Source organism: Ictidomys tridecemlineatus, chromosome 4 (genome assembly GCF_052094955.1).
Source record: "Ictidomys tridecemlineatus isolate mIctTri1 chromosome 4, mIctTri1.hap1, whole genome shotgun sequence".
NCBI classification, from domain to species: Eukaryota; Metazoa; Chordata; class Mammalia; order Rodentia; family Sciuridae; genus Ictidomys; species Ictidomys tridecemlineatus.
The window spans coordinates 155,061,265-155,083,420 of NC_135480.1; the positions used below are offsets into that span (position 1 = coordinate 155,061,265).

The following is a 22,156-nucleotide window of genomic DNA, read 5'->3' on the forward strand; positions in this document are numbered from 1 at the left end:
TTCCATATTAATTTGTATAGTGGCTATTCTAATTTACATTCCCACCAGCAATGCATAAGAAATTTTTTTTTGATAAAGTAATGATTCAGGGAGACTTTGCGATGTCCCAAAGAAGCACTTCCAAAATTGCATTCCATTTATGAACACCAACTTGTGACATCCTCTAAGAATAAAATCCATAGTTAAATAAAATTTGTTGTATTTAATTTTCAAGCTTTTTGAAGAAACATTATTTTCTAAAACACACTTTACACACCCTGACTCTAGAAAATGGTGAACCATAAAATGGTGGGGGGAAGTGAAACTTTTGGGCATCTTATAAAATCATTTTATCTATCTATATTTTATCTATAAGTTTTAACTTTAATTAATTAAAAATCAATTAATTAATTCAAGTTAAAATTGATAATAAATAAAAATTATAATAAAAAATATTTATAATAAAATATTTCACACTATTTTATCAAACTATTAAATATTTGAGCATCTGTCGAAGCAGCAGGCTGTGTAGATTTCTGTTAACATTTGTGAACCAGTAGCATTGTACTTATAAAAAAGTTGAAGGCATTCCCACTATAAATCTTAAAATTAGTGTGCTGATGAATTACTGAGTAGAGTTCATCACTGAGTACAATTTTATTTAAAAACAGAAATGATGGAATTGTATAGACCAAGTAATTTCATATCTAATCACTGTTACCAAAAGCTTAGAATCATTATTAGCAATCTTTGCATTAAATGATCAAAAATTGGTTTTGGAAGTAAACACTTTCATTTTCTTCTTCTAAACACTCCTGTGATGAGACTGGAATGTGCCAGGCTTAGCAAAGGATTCACCTCAATCAATACCACTGGAGCAAGAAGAAGATTGGTCCAGTGATTAATTTCATGTTGTACTCTTGGGAATAAAACAGCTGAGTATATTTGTTGCTATAATCCCTTTTCCCAAATGTAATTACAAATGGAATTGATCAACTCATGTGTTTCTACTGAGGCCAAAGTGGGCATATTAGAATTGGTAGGGTGTGTAATAATTTAGTACAGATCATCAGTCCTTGGGGCTACAGCGAATTGAATATTAGAATCTTATTTTAAAAAAAAAAATTTTTCTTCCTCAAGTTCCTTCCCTCCTGTCAAGGTTAAACAACTTTCTCTGTGGCATCTTTGTAGATTCTCATGAAAAAGAGCTAAGAATTGGATATTTATCAGGAGCATGGTAGAGCTGGAAGAATAATAGGTTTTTGGAAATAGACTTTCTTAAAGATATTCCAGTTGTGATAAACTCACTTTCTTGGAGTATCAACTGCTGCATCTTTATCATGTGCATGATAGGTATCTTGCAGACTGTTATAAAGATTATACATGCTCATCCTTGTAAAGTAATCAGACATTTCCAGAAAAATGTCAATCAACTCATAAACCAGTTATTTAAATTTCAGGCTTTATTTTTGCTGAGTAACTTCTATAGGAAGTGATGATAGAAATTTCATCTAATTTATATGCCTTATTGAGCAGTTATGAGACTTGACACCAACAAAGTATCCATTTCTTGTACATAACAATTGGTTAAGGTGGGCTCACATGGCAAGACAAATCAAGGGAAAATGTGACTGAAATGAACTAAAATTTGCTTAAGATGTCTACAATCTCTTTAGACACATACCTACAACAATATAATCTTAAATACTAAATCATACATCATTCTTCACTTATAAATATAATGAACCATAGCTCCAGAATAAAGAGCTCAAGTTAAGTATTTTTGTTAAGTGATATGAATTTTGTTAATTCAGAAACACGAAAAATTTCCAACTTTCTTGACTTATCCATATTTTTGAAAACTTAAGATTAGTCTATTTATTATTCCATTATACACACACATTGCATTTCATACTACTTTTCCCGTTCTGATTTATTACATTGACCTGAGTGGTTTCCTAAACAAAAAAAAGAAAAAAACTCTGTGTATGTCTATGTGTGTCTGTGTTACACTTTCCCCAAGTTTTGAGGACTTGAAAATTCTCTTATCCAATAGGATCAGGTTAGTATAGCCTATTGTGCTATGAATTTTCCACCAAGAAGCTGTACTGCACCATCCTACAAATACACAACCAATGAGCAGTTCCACTCTGATACAGCATGTTCTGCAATGTCTGTTTCTATGCCACAGAAACCGACACATCTTTAACTGACACATTTTCCATTTATTTTGTACTATCCAACAGTGTAGATATCTAATGGCTGAATAAAGTTGTACAGACAAGACATTATATTTGCTAGAAAGAACTGGGTGGTAAAAATCAAGTTATACAAAAGCTCATAATGTCTACAAGAGAATAGGTGATACAATATAAAAAATTCAATAGGCAATTAAACAGTAGAAATACTTTGACCTTATGAAGGTCATTGTAAACTTCACTAAAACCAGCTGAAGGATGAACCAACAAATATAGAAAGATTGTGCATGTGTCCTATCATGGTTACAGGGGATCTGAAGACAATGCCAGAGAATGCTGAGGAAGGAGAATCTGTATAATTATTCTATGATGGTCACTGAATTCATTCATTTTACTTTGAAATAAAAATATCATGTTAAAAACATGTGCTGTTTTCATGTATATCAATATTAGTATTCATAATCAAAATTATATAAATCCATGTATCCTTCTTTATATTCAGAATTCCTCTGGTAATTACATAGTCATTTCTATCCTTTTGGCTAGAGACATGCAATCCAATTGATTATTATTTAATCTTGGTCTGAACTGACAAGTTACCACTTTCTTCTAAATCTTGAAAATGTGAAAATTGCTCATGTAAAGAATGAAATCAGATAGAAACATGAGCAAGCCATAAATACAGTACACAGTTGTAATTATACATTTTCCAATAGCCACATTAAAATAAGTCAAGAAATAGGTCATTTGCATAAATTTTGTTTAATCTAGCAATCTAAAATATCATTTCAATTTGCTAATATTCCAAACAATTTTTAAATATTGAGAATTTTACATTCTGCTTTTTGTACTCTCTTAAAACTGATGTGTGTGTTCCACTATAGGGCAGCTTGAATAGAACCAGCCAGCCACATTTTGAATGCTCAGTAGCCTCATGAAGCCAGTAACTATCATATTGAATCACATAAATATAGATAAATGATTGAAGACAATTGCTCATTTTGGAAAAATACAGAAAATTAGGGGGAAAGGCCAGTCTTCAAAAATAGGGAACAATGAGTGCAGCAGAAATAAAATGTATGGTATTACTCTGAATAACAAACCTCAGACTAGCTCATATGATATTTAGACTTAAAAAAAAAGTTTGATTTCTAGTGTTTCTCCAACAATGGAAGTATTTTCACTTATAAATGCAGGAGAAATTCAAACTAACATAACTATCTATTTTCCATGTAGAAAAAATAAATACAAATTGAAAAGTTAGTTATGACTAAATCAAGCAAACTTACCACCAATCATAGCATTGCATAAGTTCTTCTACAAAATATGCCAAATATTTTACATCTTGTGTCTTAATGCTTTTATTAATCCAAGTAAATAACAACAATTAGAATCCTCATTTTAACAGATGACTAAACTGAGGCTTCGAGAGGTTTAGAAGATAGCCCAAAGACAGATGAATAGTAAGTGGTGGAGCCACACTCTGACACCATGGGCCACGTGCACTCGGAGCATTGAAGCACCTATAGCAGTCTTCTTACATAGACCCTACCACCTAACCTCAACATAGACAGGAGCAATTTCAAGGTTTAGGTGTACTTCTACATCAACTATTTTTATGTTGCTCTGAGATGATTCTTAAAATAATCTATTCCAATTTTATGAAAACTTTACTTTTCTCCCCCACTTCTAGCACCTAATTTCACTTTAATTTTTTTTTCAGGCCGGGTGGGGGGGGGTGGCGGTACCTGGGATTGAATTTATGGCCACTCCACCACTGAGCCACATCCCCAGCCCTATTTTTGTATTTTATTTAGAGTCAGAATTTCACTGAGTTGTTTAGCACCTCCATGTTACTGAGGTTGTCTTTAAACTTGTGATCCTCCTGCCTAAGCCTCCCGTGTCCCTTCGATTACACGCGTACACTGCTGTGCCAAGGTAGTTCCTCTTTAATTTTATCTCCAGGAGAAATGTAAAAAAAAATAAATAATTAAAAGACTGGGGGACTAAATTTGTACTATAATGAATTTTTGTTTGGGTTGTACATTCAGGATATTTTTGCAGAAATTTTTCCTCCACTTTAAATATATGATCTTTGTTTTAAAGCCGAAGAAACATTCTTTACTCTGTATGACTGAGTTATTTACCCTGAGTGTTACCAGCATAACTTTCTTAAATTTAGCATTTGTTGTTTATAATCCCCCTTTGTAGACATCAGCTCTCAGGTGAGCCCACCTTCATGAGAATATTAGTAACCGTGTTCTTGCCTTCATTATCATCCCCATGGAGTGTTATAATTGTTTTTCTTTAATCTATCAAGTCAATCTGCAAGGTGCTGGCATCACATCCAGCAGTGTGGGAACACATCATTCCCTTTGAAACCCTTCTTTAATCATCCATTCCTTCTTTTCGTCTTCAGAATCTTACCCTGTGAGTTTTTTTCAAAGTCAACCAGCATCCATGAGTTCTCTAATGCCGGATCTTTGTACCTTGATCCTGTGAAAAATGTGGGAAAAAAAGAAGGCATAAGCATAGGCTTGAAAGGTGATTTTCACTTGGAACAGATTAAGAAGATTGAAAAATATAAACCTTTTCAGACAATGGTATGAATTAGCTCTGAGACTTATCCAACAATTTGAAATGAATCATCTTACTCAAGCTACAGTAGTCGCACCCTCTTTACATTAACAGAACTCTGAAAAAGGTGTTGTGTCTTTGCTTCACTGTAGCCTTTCTTCTTATTGAAGTGCTGAGTGGAAATATTTAAAAGAATTTTATGCTTTCTGTTAGCATTTGTTGACATTTTCAATGTTTTGAAAAGGTATGCCTCTCTGCAAACATGCATAGATCCACATTACATATGCATCATTTGTTCATAACCTTGAGGAGACAACAGAGGCCTCTGAAACATTATCCAATTACACACCCGTATCTGATGATAACCCTTCAGTGTGTGCTTATTATGTAGAAAGAGGCTTTTAATGATGGCTATATTTTATTTCCCTTCAGATTCCTAAAATATAAAGCAAAGCCAAATCATAATGTAGACCTAAGAGAAAATCAACACTTGAGTCTTGCACTTCTGATAACCTTATCAGACACATTCACAACAAGACATTAGAGTGCAATAGATGGAGACACTTTCTGGTACTAAAATGAATTGCTCTATATTTCTCTTAAGCTCTTGTCAACTGTAATTCGTGTTAGTTGAATATTTTCTCTAACTCAAAGTCACATTCTACGTTGACAAATTGACTTGTGGATGATTTCCTCATTCTGTGAACAATTATTCAACTCTGATTTTATTGTTACCTAAATAGGTCAGAACTTGTCTTTATTTTTGTTTTGCTTTCTCAAAGAAAAACCAAAAGGAATATAATTTCAGCCAACTTGCTTTTCATTAGCAAAATATGACATTACATTCTGTTTGGCTGATGAAAGGTAAACTAAGTTCATGATGGGGTTGCAGGTTGGGGATTTAGAGAATCTTTAAAGATTTAGTACTTTAATAGGGAGAGAATTAGTCTATAAAGCTGAAATAGGAAATTTATTCAGAATACATTTGCATCTGTTCCCTAAAACAGCATTTCTCACTATGATCTTTTCTCACTCTCATCTCTTTTAGGGAAAAAAAAAAAGTTTTCTAACTGCAGAGAAGAAGGACATTAAATGAAGAAAAACATGCAAATGGTGGTTTGGTGTCTAATGGAACTGTAATCTGTTGGTTATTGAATAGGTGATTTTTTTTTTGGTGAGGGTGTGCTAAAAAAATGATACTATGACAAGAGACTTCTGTTCTAAATCTGCACCCAACCTGGATTTGAGACAATGACCTTAATATTTGTGTCTGTTATAAAATGTGCTCAGCAAGGTAAACCTCACAAATATCTTAAATAAATAGAATATATTCATCTTCCTTAGCAGAGTGTCCAGATTAGGTTATACGGGCTAAATATGGTATATCTATAATAATATCATGAGTCTTTGTTTTTATATGGATCTACCTGTTTTGTGTTTTGTTTTTGTTGTTTTGATTTTTGCTTCACCATATGTGTATAAATACAGGTTGGGTGCAGATTTAGAACAGAAGTTTCTTGTCATAGTATCATTTTTTTTAGCACCACCTCACCAAAAAAAAAAAAATCACCTATTTGCTGCCATCATTAGTTATATGATATACCCCTAAGCATCATATCCATATTCTAACAAGAAGTTAAAAGGGTAGAATGATCACAGAGTACATGGAATCTGCCCCTTTAAAAAACTTTCTGAGAAGCTCCATCAAACAGTATCCATATGTATTTTAATGACCCTATGCATTATTCAAGCTTATCTGGACCAATAGGATACACACACACACACACACACACACACACACACACACTTATTTATATATATACAAACACATATATATGTACAAAATCTAGATACATTTAAACACTCAGATACACATATTATACATTGTTTATTATATATATAAATATATATCCATAGATTTATAATATATACCTAGTATTGGCTCAGGTGATCATAAAGGCTGAGAAGTTCCATAAGCTTCAGTCTGTAAGTCAGAGATCCAAGTTAGAGAGCTAGAGACCCAATGATACCAATTCCATTCTAAATGCAAAGGCCTGCGAACCAGGAGCATCAAGAGCAAGAGAAGATCAATGTCTCAACTTAAGCAGTCAGACAAAGGAGGAGGGTAAAGCCAACCTTTTATCACCTTTTTGTTCTATTCAGGCCTTCAATGAGCTGGATGATGTCTATCCACAGACAGGAAGGCCATTTGCTTTACTTGAGTAAACAATCTAAATAATAATTTTTTTCATTAATACTCTCACAGGTATACTCAGAATTAATGTTTAATCAGATATCTGGGTATCCTATGATTCAGTCAAGCTGATATATAAAAATAATCATTACACTGGGTCACATAGATAAGATGAATCCTTGATTGATCTAGCTTCTATAATAAAAGAATATAAGATAAGAGAATGGCTTTTAGTGAATATTAGTGGATTAAAATGACCATTGGTCATTTCTCATGGTCAGGATCAGTACACTAAGTTCTGGATCTGAGCCAAGTTCAGTTTATTTCAGCTAGAATTGCTCCCATGTTTAAGGCTTCAGTTCTGCCCCAGAAAGTTGCCCCAGATTTGTTCTTATGGCTTCTGGGAAGCAGTCTGAGGGAGAGAGAAAGAAGCAGCATAAAATATTTCTTGAAGCCTAGACTTGGACCTGGTACATTACTACTTCTGCCATGACAAATTACAAGACCAGCCTAAATTCATGAAGCAGGAAAATGGCCCCCACTTTTTCACCAGCAGAACTGTAAAGTTATATTGAGAAAAATGTGGATTTGGCAAGAAATTTTTTTCATTTAGTTTATTACAAATATAAACAAAGGACAAGTATTCCAACTACAGGATCTAGTGTATGTCACAAACTCATTGTGTAAACTCAACTGGCTCATAAAAAATTCAATCTTAGTCTCATTGCTCATTTAATGAAAAAAAGAACCCTACTTCACCTTTCTCATGAGCTAGTTCTAAATAAGGCATAGATGGAAGAATACCATAAAAACTAAAAAATAATACTACTATACAGTTAAGGAAGAAATAATGAGTAGGAGTTAGCTTCCATGTGTGACTGATTACCTAGGGAACTTGTAAAATATATCAAAAAGCACTCAAAACAAAACAAAAGCTTACACTAACATATCTTTTTTTGCTTTAAAATATTCAGTTCTATGAAAAACAATTCTATTTCAAGAAACAGAAATAAATTATATAGGTCAAATAGTTCTCAAAATGGCATGCTAATGAATTACTTGAAAGTCTTGTCAAAACTCAGTCTACTGGACCTCAAAAAGTTTTGGATTCAGAAGGTCTGGTTTGGGATATAAAATTTTGCCTTTCTAAAATGTTCCTAACCCTCTAGTTTCCCTTCAGATTGTATGAATCTTTTACTAAAACGTTCCTAAATATTGATAACGTTGCTGTTCTGGGAACCACTTTTGAGAATGAAGAACATGTCTGTTTTGTTGAGACTGCATTGAAATCATTCACTTGAGCATGATTCTTATCCTCACTCAGGGACCAGCATTCACAGTTTACTCCACATGCTGGGAAGGAGGAAAGATGGAGAACTTCACACCGGCTCAGGACTAAGAGTAGCAAGAGATATTTTTTCTCATTCAATATTGGTCAAAGCAAGCTATAAAGCCCGATATAATTACAAAGCAGTTACAAAGTAAAATCCTTTCTTCCTTGAGAAGAAAAATATTGGTTAAAGAAAACAGTGATATCTACTAGAAAAATCCAAGTAGACTCTGTAGCTAAATGGTAATGGTAGTGGAGACACAGGGGACAAATTATCTCAAGATTCAGAGTTTGTCTTATTGGGAACAATTGAGTCACTGACAGAAATAAAAGTTAGAAGTTTCTTCTAATTGAAGATAAATTCAACTCAAGTTATCCTGGATTTCAAGCAGCACATTTACAGAAAACTAAGTGAACATGTTCATCAGGATCTTGGAGTTACAGTCCTGGAGAGGGAGTGTAGAGAGATACAGAATTGAGTCACTGGAACTTAAAATATAGTTTAAGTAAAAAATAATGGACTTAGTGTCTGAATATGAAAATAGTGGAAGATACCTGGGAAAGAGCTCAGGACCGATTTCTTTATTGTGCTGGTGGTGGTGCTGCTGGGGATCAAACCTCAGGGCCTCACACATGCTAGGCAAGCACCCTACCACTGAGTTATATCTCCAGCCCAGAACTAAAATGTGATCGCTCTTCACAGTATAGGAAATTAGAAGCAACATGAGAACCAGTAAGGAAGTCAAAAAACAAAAAGCAAAAGAGGCTCCATAGAAGCCAGAGTTAAAGAGTTTCAGAAGAGAAGACTATAAGTACTCACTGGTTGGATACTGAGACCTGAGAGATAGTACTTATATTTGTCAGTTAAATAATAACTAGCAATCATTGATAGAAGTTTCAATATATGACTAAAATAAAAATATGAGTATAAAATAATTTAAGAGATAGGAAAAATTTTTTCTTCATAGAGAAATTTATTGTTTTTACCCAACATAGTTCACAGTCATGGTAAGCATCCTCCTGAATGAGGATGAATTGTAAAAATTAATGAGTCCTTGACAAGTTTCTATGAGGTAGTTTACTTTATTATTCTCACATTTCTAAATGCCAATGGTTATAATATTTTATTATAAAGTTGAACATAATATTGCTATTAATTAAGAAAGTGTTCTTAACAATTTCTTCACTTTCAGAAAGAGAAACACAAGGTAAACCAATAATCCATATTATTAATCCACTTACACCATACACACACACACACACACACACACACACACACACACACACACACACACACATACACACGCACATAGTAGTTGGACAAGAAATGCAGCCAAGGGTCTTTTATTCTTACTCTAATATTTTACCAGATGGCCTTACTTTACAGTAACTTTCATTGTATTATTTATCTGTATACCCACCAAAAAAATCTCAATATGTTACAACAAACATTGTTTTTTCATTCTCACATCTGTGGACTGGTTGAGGTGTAATCGAATTAGGCTGTACTTACTTGGGGTCCATTCCAAGAGATGGATTCTGTATGGGGTTTTTCCATCTGTGTCTTATCCTCCTTAGACATGAGCCATATTTTTCTGGTAGTGAGGGGAAAAGCACAAAATCACCAATGTGAATTCACATTTCTAGCCCCTGCTTATGTCAGGTCCCTTGTTCCATTTGCCAAAGCTAGCATGTTACTCAGCCCAACTGTAAAGTGATGAGGAAGTAATTAGCTCTTCCAGTCGAAAGACTCATAAAGACCCCTTGCAGGGATGAGGGACACTGGTGTGCTGGAGCCCGCTTGTTCCAATGCATGAAAGCCCATCTCAGTAATGCATTCAGTGATATCATATTAATAGACCCATGATAAGATTATTTACACCATGCCTATCAACAAATGCTAAAAACAATTAGGAAGTTTGCATATTTGTTTATTTTTGAAACATTTAATGCATTTTACCACATATTATATTGATAATCCACATATCTTATTACTAAGGTCAAAATACTGTGTTATTAGCATGTTAGGAAACAGTGATGAGTAAGATATTGGTGCTCTGTTATTTTGGTTTTCACCAGAAAAAGAAGACATATATCCACGTCATTCTAAAAAGTGTTGTGATAGGCAAAATATGCATGTTACATGACCTGGAGGAAAAGAAAATATTTTTCTACTAACTCCTCAAAATGTTAAAACAAGATCTGAATCACACATAGTTCTGAAGCATTGAAAGTTCAGAATGTAATAGAAGAGATATGTTGGCATTTCTCTACACAGTTCTCCATGCTACTGTGACCCTTGATAACAAGTTTAATCATCCATGACTACTCAGTCATCACAATAAGCACTAACAACACAGCTAACAATAAAATAGCAAGAAATTATAATTTAATTAGTCTTTATTAAAATAAGTGACTGAATGATTCCAGCTGGATTGCTTTCATTGTATTCTTGTATGATGTTTTAGCTAAAAATACTATTGCTATCCTTTTTTAGATTTTAAAAAAACTTTTAAATGTTTCCACCTTATATATGTTCTTCCTATTCCTACTTAACCCATAAGGCTTTAAGATATTCTGTTATGAGCCAGTTATTTAGGAATTTCAATTTATAAGGTTTGACAACATTGTAACTGATTGCAATAATAAAGTCCTTACCAAAAGCTGAATTACTTTAAGGGAATTTGCCTTGTTTTCTTAAGTGTTTTGCAAGTATGATAAGTAGGTTGCAGTGCTTTTCCTGACACAAGTGCACAAGAGATATATGATCTCTTTATTGCACATAGTGACAAAAGATCAAGCTGTTGGGCTGCAGGCTACAACAAATTGAACATATTGAATTTCAACTGTGGTTTAATGCGGTCTTAGTTTTAATGTTACAGTCCATTCACGTGATACCTTTGCATACTGTGCCATAACTGCATCCACATGACTGATCCATGGAGAAGTGGTGATTCATTATTTTAAGCAGGCATACATGGTTTCAATGCAATGAGCCTTAGTTTATTTGCATTACAAATTAATGGTAGAATTTACATAATTAATATCTTGCTTGAACTACTTTATTATATATCTGTACTAAAATTTCATAACACAGATTTCTATACTAAACAAAATGGAATCTCATTTCAATTATAGTAGTGAGTTTTCAAATCAGGTGAGTAAAGCAATGATTACTGAGGCATTTAGTTATATTAAGATTTTCCTAAAATGAGAGATGCCAATGTATTTTTCCCTTCAATTCTAGTATTGTATTTGAAATGATAAAACACTATAGTTTGAATCTTCAGTCTCCTCCAAAGTCCCATGTTCTAAAAGGATTGCTTCCCAGCCTGTTGCACTATTGGGTATGATGGAACTTTTGGTGCAGTGTATGGTGGAAACAATTGAGGTCATTAGAACATGCCCTTGAATTGGGATATTGGGACTCTGGTGCTCTCTATCTATCTCTCTATCTATCTCTATCATCTCTATCTCTATCTCTGTCTCTATCTCTATCTTTCTTGCTCTATTGCTCTCTCGCTCTCTGCTTTCCAGCCACCATGAGGTAAAACGCTCCATGGCCAGGTACTCTGCCATGAAGTACTATATTACCGTAGATCCCATATGTCAATCCAAGTAAACAGAAAGAGAAACTTCCAAAACCATAAGCTCAAATGAATCTTTCCTCCATATACATTGATTGTCTCAGGTATTTTGTCACAGGGACGGAAATCTAACTCTCATCAAATATTACTAATTGACCTTGAGTGATAGCTTTATAATCTGATGCAGAATAGCAATTATTTTTTACTGATAATCTTTTTCATCAGAGAATGGAAGAGAGAATTTATTTTACTAACAACTACCCCTGGGTTGAAAATAATAAATTCCATCTAAAACTAGGGTTCTTTTTAATTATTAAGGAAGTTTAAGAAGATTGTAAAAGTGCACAAGATATAAAATCAGTGAATATTTTCTATATCTGCCTGCTAATCAGAGAAAATGTAGTATTTTATAGCAATAGTGGCACTAATCTGCCAACAGCTTTCCTTAAAAGAATCTCCCTTTTAAGGAAACATTTTATAATTCTAATTTCAGAACCTAATTTTTATGCATAAGACTATCTTTTTATAAACATATATTTTAAGTTCTTTACACACTTTATATCTATAACACGTGACAGTAAGGATGAAACCTCATAATCCAGAATTCAGCATTTTAATTCACTAAAATGAGCTTTTACTCATGTGTTCTAATCTCATGCCTGTAGAGGTACAGGAAAAGACAATTAAATCACTTATTTTGATGTTTGAAGTTAGTATTTTTAATTTAGTTGCAGCAATGTACTAGATAATTTATTAGTTTCTTTCCCACTCTGATATTTTATGATTTTACAAAATGTTCACTTATCAAAAAGTAGACACATTAAAAACCAATCATTCAGATACACACTTCAAGTGTTTAAAGAATATGCACAGTATCAGATTACTTTGATAATTAATTATCCCATTTAATAAATTTAATCTCTTGAGAAGTTTCCTGTTCCATCTACTTGATTATAGCAAAGACAGCATTGTGGGGTAGTGTACTATCCAGTTACATTAGGACATGGGATAAGTTGCTGAGAGATCAAAAATGTCACACAGAGATGCAGTATGGGACATAAAGTCTACTGAAAAATGCCTATGGGGAAGATGATTGGCGATGGGCAGGACAGACACTTTGCCAGAAAGTCCAGTGATGATGGTCTAGACAGGTGCTTCACCAGGAAGGCCAGTGGTAATGGGCTGAACAGGAGTACATCCATTTAATAAGGTGCCTCCAGTGCTTTGCCAGAAAACAGTGATTCCCCTCTCACAATACTGTGTCCAGTGGCAAGCAGCTGTACAAAAACTTCCCCGTTCATGTTGTTTGTTTCTGCATCAGTTACCACAGGCATGGAGATTTTTATAGATTAAGTTACAAAAGCAGTGACATCGTCAGTTTAGCTTGGTTTGTTCCATTGTGTGCATCCCAAAGAACTAGATTCAAGGGCAAGAAAACAGCTTTTTACAAATAACACTAGCTTGCCCTAATTCTGGCACGACTGAGGGAAAGCCAGTATCCTTTGAGATCATATTTTTTAGGACATTCTGGCCCAGACTCACTCATGTTCCCGTAACTTGGCTAAGTTTTTGAGAATGGAGCAGGGCATTTCAGGTACATGGTGTTTTACTGTCATCCCTTTCTCCAAGGATGGCACCAGAAAAAAAAATCATGAGTCAATGTCAGCATACAGGAACATTTCTATTCATGTATTAACTTGCAAACTTTGATTATTTTCACTTCTTTAATCAATGACTCTGCAGTACACATAAAAAAAGCAAATGAATTCTATTATGGATGATACCCATAGAATATAAAAGACAAAATAAAGGTTCATAACAACATTCTTAGGGCAAAATATTGGAGAACAATAAGTAAATTAGAACTTAGTTAAATTTAAATTTATATAGAAAGCAATGGAGGAAGTTTTCTAGGTTATGATAATGTTGTAAATCTTGGTAGAAATTTGGATAATATATTGAATTCTACTTTATGGTAGACAAACAGTGATTTATTGGTGTTTTAAGGGATTTATATCTGCCTTTTAAAACCTGTAATGAAATAAAATGGCTTGATGGATGAATAAAAGGTTAGAGAAATATATATATTTATGTGTAAAATTTATATATATATGCATATACATATATATATGTGTGTATATATATAATGAAGTAAATATAGGCAAATGTTAATTGTAGGCTCTAGATTATGTGTATGCAGTATTTATTGTATGATCCTTTCAAATTTTCATTGTTTTAAGGTATTCCTAATAAAATGTGAAAAATATCTATGCATTTGAACTTAAAAATATTGTGCAATGTTTGACATACAGTAGTATCCTAATCATTTTAGATAGAATAAATTGTCAAATAATTACATAAAAATTAAGTTTAGTAAATAAAAAACAATGGGGAAAATCTTAATATCAGATTTTTTAAAAATATTCTAAGGTTTTAGATAACGTTGCTTATTTTCCCAGTAATGTGCAATGGACATGAAGAAATCAAATATGATTACAGATAATATAATAAACACAACGTTCAAATCAAGGAGGTAATAGAGTCATTTTGTCCTGGTCTGAGAATTTCTAAATTATTGCAACATGTTCCAGATACTCTCTTTAACAAATATATTACAAAAAGAAGAATGTATAAAGAAAAATGACTAGGAAATAGTAAGCTCTGATAATCATGCCATATAAGAAACAGTTAAAAGAACTAGAGGTCTTTCCAGTGGGAAAAGGAAAACTAAATGAAGAACTTTGTAATGTATTAATTTTTATCATCCACATTACTTAACCTTTTTCACATCCTAATTTCAGCTTAGTTTTCACCTCTTGTAGGATGCTTTATCCTACAGTCACAATTTAATTAATATTTTTATTCTCTGAACCTTTATTCAAATAGATATTTATTTTATTTTATTCTTTTAGTACCTGGCACCTGGGACCTTACAACAATCGGTCTTGTTCTTGAACTTACCTTTACCTATTCTTACACATGCATGTACACTCATGAGATGCACACACACACACACACACACACACACACACACACACACATACACACACAGTCTCAATACTCAACCAGAACATAGGCCTCATGAATTTTATGCATCTTTGTACTCCCAGACCTCAGCACGCTTATTCATATATTTTATAAATATATATTGAAAAATCATTTTGTGCTAAGCCCTGTGCTGAGATGGGACTTAAGTTTATCTTAACACTGAATCTATTCATAAACAGCATATGATCTAAAACTAGATATATTATGCAAGCATTGTAGTCAGTACAATGTTGGGCATAAACAAGATATTATAGAAACCCATGTGAAGAGTTCATCTAGCCCAAATTGAAACAGGAATGAGAGTAGTAGAGACCTAAACAAGTCTTCAAGGATGGATGAACATTACCATTAGTATGCATGTGATTAAGACAGAGTTACATCATAGAGGAAAAACAAGAAGAACTATATCTTAGGAGGTCTCATAGGTAGAGATCACTGTTTTGTAAAATCATGTAGGGAGAGAGGGTCACAGTGCATAGGATGCATTTCTATTGGGCACTTTTTTTTGTTTTCTGATAAATGAGTATTTGGTTTGATAGTAGCATTTTTGTATCAAATAACTACTAAGATTTCATGTAACCAACTGCTCTAAATTAGAACATTTCATCACCTAGGTGAATTTTGGGATACAACTTAAGCTCTCTCCTATGAATATAACCAATTCTAGATATTGAAGATAGTTATAATGGTTATATGAAGGGGGGAAAGGCATTTTTTTTCTGAAGCAGAATCATTAATCTAATAAGTAAATCTAGTAGTTGCAGTCTCTACAACACAAAACTAAACACTAAACTAAAACACAACATAGTCACTAATACTATTTACCTACAGGCAGACTGGTTGCCTTTTTAGTAATCTGAAAACACTATAGAAGTTCTTAACCTGCAATTCATGAACTCCAAATTTTAAGAGGTCTAAACACTTAAATTGGAAAAATTAAGATATTTTCTAAACTGTCCTTGGAAGTTAGCATTTCTTTTCACTATAAAAAAGGACAACAAACCACAGTAGTATTGGCAGCACCTATAACTTGTCCTCAGTCCAAATCTCTGATATTTTCATATCACATTGAAGTTGTTACAAATGCATGAGTGTTTATTAAACAAAGACTTTGCAATGAGAGTAAATAGTAGAATGATTGCCAGAGTCTTCTTAATGTGAAAATAAAGACATGTTCATTTCTGTGCCATAAACTTATTAAATTGTTTTGATAATCACAAGGCCTATAATTTTTAAACTTTGAAATCCTATATATCATTTAATATATTTAAAATATTCTTCTAAGAAGTTATCCACAAGTTTAATCAAGATTATCAACACAAATAAATGGATTTTTAAAAATAATAGGAATTACAAGATTTCTGATTAGTAATGAAGTTGACATTTTTGTTTGTATTGATTTGGGTTTTTTGTTTATTGGTTCTTTCCTCACTCTGGGGCTCTCTTTCAAAAACATTTTATAGACTATTTTATTATGCCAATTATACATTAAATAATGTTTTTTTACATTTTTATTATTTATGAACTTCTATCTTTATCAGTCTAAAAAGTATTTGCAAGTGGGACAACAATCGTTAGTTATATTTTCCAACTTTTGGGGTATAGAAACAAGTTGAATATAATGTAACATGCTTTTTTTTTCTGTCAAACCCACCTTGACCCATCTCTACTGAGACATTGAAACTCTCAAGCCATCCATACCCTTCTTGAACACATTTGCTTATATATCTTTCTTCTAACGTTATTTGTTGTTATTTTCTCCACTTTTAACTGGAGCCTTAATGTGAGAGTATTTGAGTGCTGGCTTTCCAAAGATTCCTCTTGGTTGTCCTTGGCTTTGGGTTGACCAGATGCTGGTTCACTGAAGAGGTGGCCATCAGACATCTGAATAACAGCAATGTCACTGCCAGCCCCAGGTGATGGAAATGCTCTTGGAAGCATTTTATAGCCCTCTGATCCATTTCCTTCTGCTACAGTAAGATTGCCTTGGGCTTAGCATCAAGACAGTCCTATTGCCTTGCTGACTTTAAAGGCCTTCCATCCTCCATGGATAAAAAAGTGTGGATAATATTAGTAGTGCCTTTGGTGCCTCTATAGGCACATCCATCCCCATTTAAATACACGTTTTTATGTTTAGCCATTTATTCCTAGCTGTGAAATATTGCAACAGCTTAACCATTAGCATACTAATCCAGGCCTGAGGTCTGGAGAGATTTATGTTGAACATTTTTTATGCCATTATTCACACTATGTGTGAAGCTGAGTAAGACTTTCTTCTGAATCAGAAGAATACCAGATTCATGCTCCACTGACTGCTCTGCTAAAAATCTAACTATTTTAACTACAGTGATATTTCGGTGTTTAAAAAATATATGTTTAGCTGATGATGTCAGTTGGACACTTGAAAATATAAATTACAGCTATAGCATCGACAAGAAATAGTGTAAAAACCTGGCTCTGTCATTTACCAGCTATATGACCTTGAATAAGGACTTAACTTCACTTAGCCTTAGTTCATGAACTATAAAATAATTAACAGTATGAAGATTAAATGAAGGAATATTGAATGAAAATTAAATGCAGAAATTAATATGAAGCCTGTTATGTTGTTACACTCAATGAAAGAAGACTATGATGATGATGATTACCAATAATGAACACAGTAGTATAAGCTCTCCCAACCCAGATTGAGCTGAAGCAAATAGACACTTTGTTGTCAGACATGGAAAGAACATCTGAGCTCATCTAGTCCACCTACCTTACCTTCCTACCTACCTTCCAATCTCACAAAGTAAGAAAGAGCCTCTGAGAGATTAAGGTGTTTAACCAAGGTCAGTTGGTTATTCATCTAACAGAAAAGCTAAGGCAAGATCTATTTCTATTGTTCAAATATTAAGACCTAAGCTTTGTGACACAATGCCAGGGAGTCAAGGCAGGGCATTTTATCATAAAGTAGAAAATCTCCATCTCCTCTGTACAAAGAAAAAATTCTGGGAGTTAAAAGAGCAATGAGGCCATAAAAGAAAATAGCTCCATCTCTGCATGGCAAAGCTACCCCTCAGAGTATTTTACTTTTGTGGACTATACAAACACAGAGGAACTTGGTTTCAAATATGCCTTTTTTTTCACATAGCATAAGGACATGGACTAGATTAAGATTAATATCATCATGGATTTTAATATCAGTCTTTCTCCAATTGTAAGGCTTCTCTCATTCCCTACGGTATCTCCATCTGCTTTGTTCTGTCTTCTACCAGCAAGATTTTTACCAACTTGAATCCACTCCCTGTTCATATCCCTGCACTGCACATCAAATACTCAGTAGCAACTGAAAGGACGGTGTTAGTCTACTGTCGCCATGACAAAATACCTTAGGAAAGCAACTCAGAAGAGGAAACATTGATTTTGGCTCACGGTTTCAGAGGTATCAGTCCATAATCAGCTGCATTCATTGCTTTTAGACCTGTGGCAAAACATCCTGGCTGAAGGGTTAGGTAGAAGAAAGCTGCTCACTCCCTGAAGGAGGAAGTGAAAACTAAGAGAGAGGGGGACATGCACAAACAAGATGCACCCTTCAAGGCATACCTCTAGTGAGTGATCTACTTTCTCCATCTGGTCCCACATCCATAGTTAATTCATATATGAACTCAAGAGTGAATGTATCTATTGATGAGATTAGCTCCCTCCTGATGCAATCACTTCCTAAAGTTCCACCTCTGACCTTTGCTATATTGGAGACCAAGCCTTTAACACCTGAGCATTTAGGAGGCATTTCATATCCAAAGCATAGCAAGGTGGCTTTCTGTCTTCCTGCAGGTCTTTCCGCCCAGGTCAGATTATGAGATCTGAAAATATATTTTCTTTATTCTTTGCATAGTTCCTAAAAACAACTATTCACTAAATCATATGCACTCTCAGATATACAGCCATAAAAAAATGAGCAAATTAGATCATGTCACTTCACTATTTGAAATCCGTCACTTCACTCTGTCCTTAGAAGACACAACAGCCTATCATCTACTACACTGTTGGCAGCACACTAACCTCTTCCTATCTCCCAGCCTCAACTCTCAACACTCACTCGTAACTCCATAGCCACCATCTCATTGCCTTGAGATGATGGCTATCATCTTTGCAGACTTGCAATGCTTGTCTCTTTGCTAGGATACTTTTCCCTTTCCCTCATTTCTGTCTCAGACTCATCCTTTATGTCTCAACATAATGGCTCTCTCTCTCAGACTCTTTGTTATACACTAAAGTTTCTTTTATTTTTAATTGACACTGGTTTTCTTTAGAAATTTTGTTTTTCTGATACCAAGGACTGAACCCAGGGGGACTTAAACATTGAGCCAACCCATTTTAAAATTTTATTTAGATACAAAATCTCTCTAAGTTGCTTTAGGGCCTTGCTAAGATGCTGAGGCTGGCTTTGAACTTGGATCCTTCTGCCTCAGTCTCTAGAACCACTGGGATTATAAGCATGTGCCACCATTCCTGGCAGGTTTTCTTTGGAATTTTAGGATGTCAGCATGGTGTCATGTCTTCTTTCTTGCCACAATTTCTAGCCCAGTTGTTACAATCCTTACTGATCCGACCATAGTGCTTGCTCATATTGCCAATCATTCCTCAAAATCTTCCCTTCTCTGATTTCTGGTCTGATGCATGGTTTCTATTGGTTGACTGCACATGGTCACTTGAATCCTTCTCAACTTGTGCTTTTCTTTTCTTTTTAACCTTGTTTGAGAACAAGAAAAGCATCTTAAGTTTGCATACGTCCATGACAACATGCTAATAGGAAAAATGCAGTGTTACATAAACTTCAGTTTATTCACTTTAAAGGATCATTCTGTCATTAATGTATCCATCAAGTCATTTAGCAAATGTTTGTTGAGCACCTATGTGAAGGTCGCCAGGATATGCAGTAGAAAAATAATGATGTTCTGACTCTCCCTTAGGGAGCTCACGGTCTATTGAAGAAGTCAGAGGTGAATCTTTATGTTCTCTCTCTCTCTCTCTCTCTCTCTCTCTCTCTCTCTCTCTCTCTCTCTCTCTCTCTCATACACACACACACACACACACACACACACACACACACACTGTTTAAGAATTATGGCAGAGGAACTGGGACTGTAGCTCAGTGGTAGAGCACTTGCTTTGCATGTGTGGGACACTGGGTTCAATCCTCAGCACCACATAAAAATAAATAAATAAAGATATTGTGTCCATCTACAACTAAAAAATATTTTTTTTACAAAAAGAATTTGGCAGAGATCACAATAGCTATTAAACCCACAATGTCTGGATCCATATTGCCTGGGTATTATCACTTTTGTCAAATTTTAGCTTTGTCTCCTTAGCCAAGTTTTGTTAATTTCTCTAAAAGTCAGTTTCTTCATTTTTAAAATGAAGAGAATATCATGACTTGTCTCATTGAATTGTTATACATTAAGTGTATTAATGTATGCAAAACACTTAAAGGAATAGCTGCACACAATAAGTGCTATAAATTTAGCTATTAGCATCACTTTGCAATATTATTCTCCCAAATTTCTTAGTAGTAAATTTTCCATTCTTTTCTGAAATTATGTTGATATAATATGACAGTGATTTTTTTAATGGCCTTGTCTGACAAAAGCTAAATCAAGGATTCCTGTATGGGACAGAGAGGCTGATAACTTTACCACTTTAGACTGGGAAATATTAAGTACCCAAAGTGCTTAATGTACCATCCCAGGCTCTCCATCATATGTCCCTTGGATAGTTCTTTCTTTTATTTAACTGATTTGGATTTCAATTGTTATGCCTCAAATTCTACCCGAACACTTAATGGTCTTAGATAACAACCATCAATTCTATCTCATGTTTGTGTGAGAGTCAGGAATTATGTTAGGAGTCAACACAGTGATTCTTGGTGACACTGTGTAGTGTTCATCCAGTGACTGCTCTGATCTGGAGGGCCCAGGATGGTTTTACTCACATTTCTGATGCACAGTTGGAGATAACTAGAAACTAGATTCAATTGATCCCCACCACCTCTCTATATAGGGTTAGGAGATCTCCACAATTTCTGTGGTAAGGTAATGAGGCTTCTAACATCATGGCTGGATTCCAATATAATACTGGAAATATGACCAGTATGTCAAGATTGCCTTATCCAGAGACTAGTCCAGCATTTCCATTAAATTTTACCCAACTATTCACAGAGACAGAGCCTGCCAGATTGAAGGACATAGAATCAACTCAATGGAGAGTCAAAGATTTTGTGGCCATTTTTAATATGTCACACTAACATTCCTCTACTGGAGTGGTTCATTTAAATAATGCCAACCTTTTGCTGTCTCTCAGATGCCCCTTGCTGATGAATGCTTCCTTGCCTTTGCACATCCTAATCTCTGTGATGTCACTTTCACCTTTCTTCTTTAAGTTAACATTAACTCATATTTCAACTCAATTTCAACTCCAACATCACCTCTTCCTGCTCATATATTTAGAGATATATAAATAGCCTCTACCTGGGTATCACCCTGATTGCATGCTATCTTATCTCTTGTTATATATTATTAGGATTTTCTGCTAATCTGTTTTTTTTCACCAGTGTGTCAGCACTATGGTGGACACAAGTACAGTGTTTTACTCATTTTGTTTTTGTGTTTCTGGAATCTGACACAATACTTGGTATACCAATATACCTGATCTAATCTAAATGACTCATCATTTTTATTTTGATTGAAAATGTATCAAAAGTATTACAATAAAAAGTATAATTTTAATTTAAATGACTAAAGCACCTTACCAGAAATATTTGCTTCCAATGATTTTTACCAAATTAATTTACAAAATAAAGTTGTATAAACACAGAGACAATTTGAAAACATTCAACATGAGATTGTTTAATACTATATATCTCTATGCCATTATAATTTGCATTCTCTTTTCCTTTTGAGAGTGGAATTGGCTTACATAGTCTGAGAAATAATTTTTGAGATAGACATCACCTGGAAGTCAATAAAAATGATGAAGAAGCTGTCTTGATGCTGACAGAGAAACAGAATTATGTATGATCTTTCAAGTATGGAAAATTAATCTATACCTGGGTATAGATGTATTTGATCACAATCCAAAAATTAAAGTACAAGTAAGCCCCAAGGAATTTTCCATTATTTCTAGGTATAACAGAAACAGCTTACCAAACTGTTCTGCTCACAAAATTTTATTCTTCAGCTAATCTCCTCTTATGCCTTTG

The 22,156-nt window shown here is 34.1% G+C and overlaps 1 long non-coding RNA gene across 9 annotated transcripts in view; it reads right to left on the reverse strand.

Annotated features, from left to right (window-relative positions):
• The window catches only part of LOC110598422 (uncharacterized), a 296,730-nt gene that overhangs the window by 115,489 nt on the left and 159,085 nt on the right, over positions 1 to 22,156 (reverse strand). For 4 of the 9 annotated variants that reach the window (XR_013438133.1, XR_013438127.1, XR_013438130.1 and 1 more), the window contains 2 exons: positions 9,792 to 9,873; positions 1,473 to 4,673 (listed from right to left, as the gene is read on the reverse strand). This is a non-coding gene — a long non-coding RNA (uncharacterized LOC110598422). Of the gene's footprint in view, positions 1 to 1,471; positions 4,674 to 6,686; positions 6,739 to 9,791; positions 9,874 to 22,156 lie in introns of those variants that run through there. The other 5 variants (XR_013438131.1, XR_013438129.1, XR_013438128.1 and 2 more) reach the window with 5 other exon arrangements.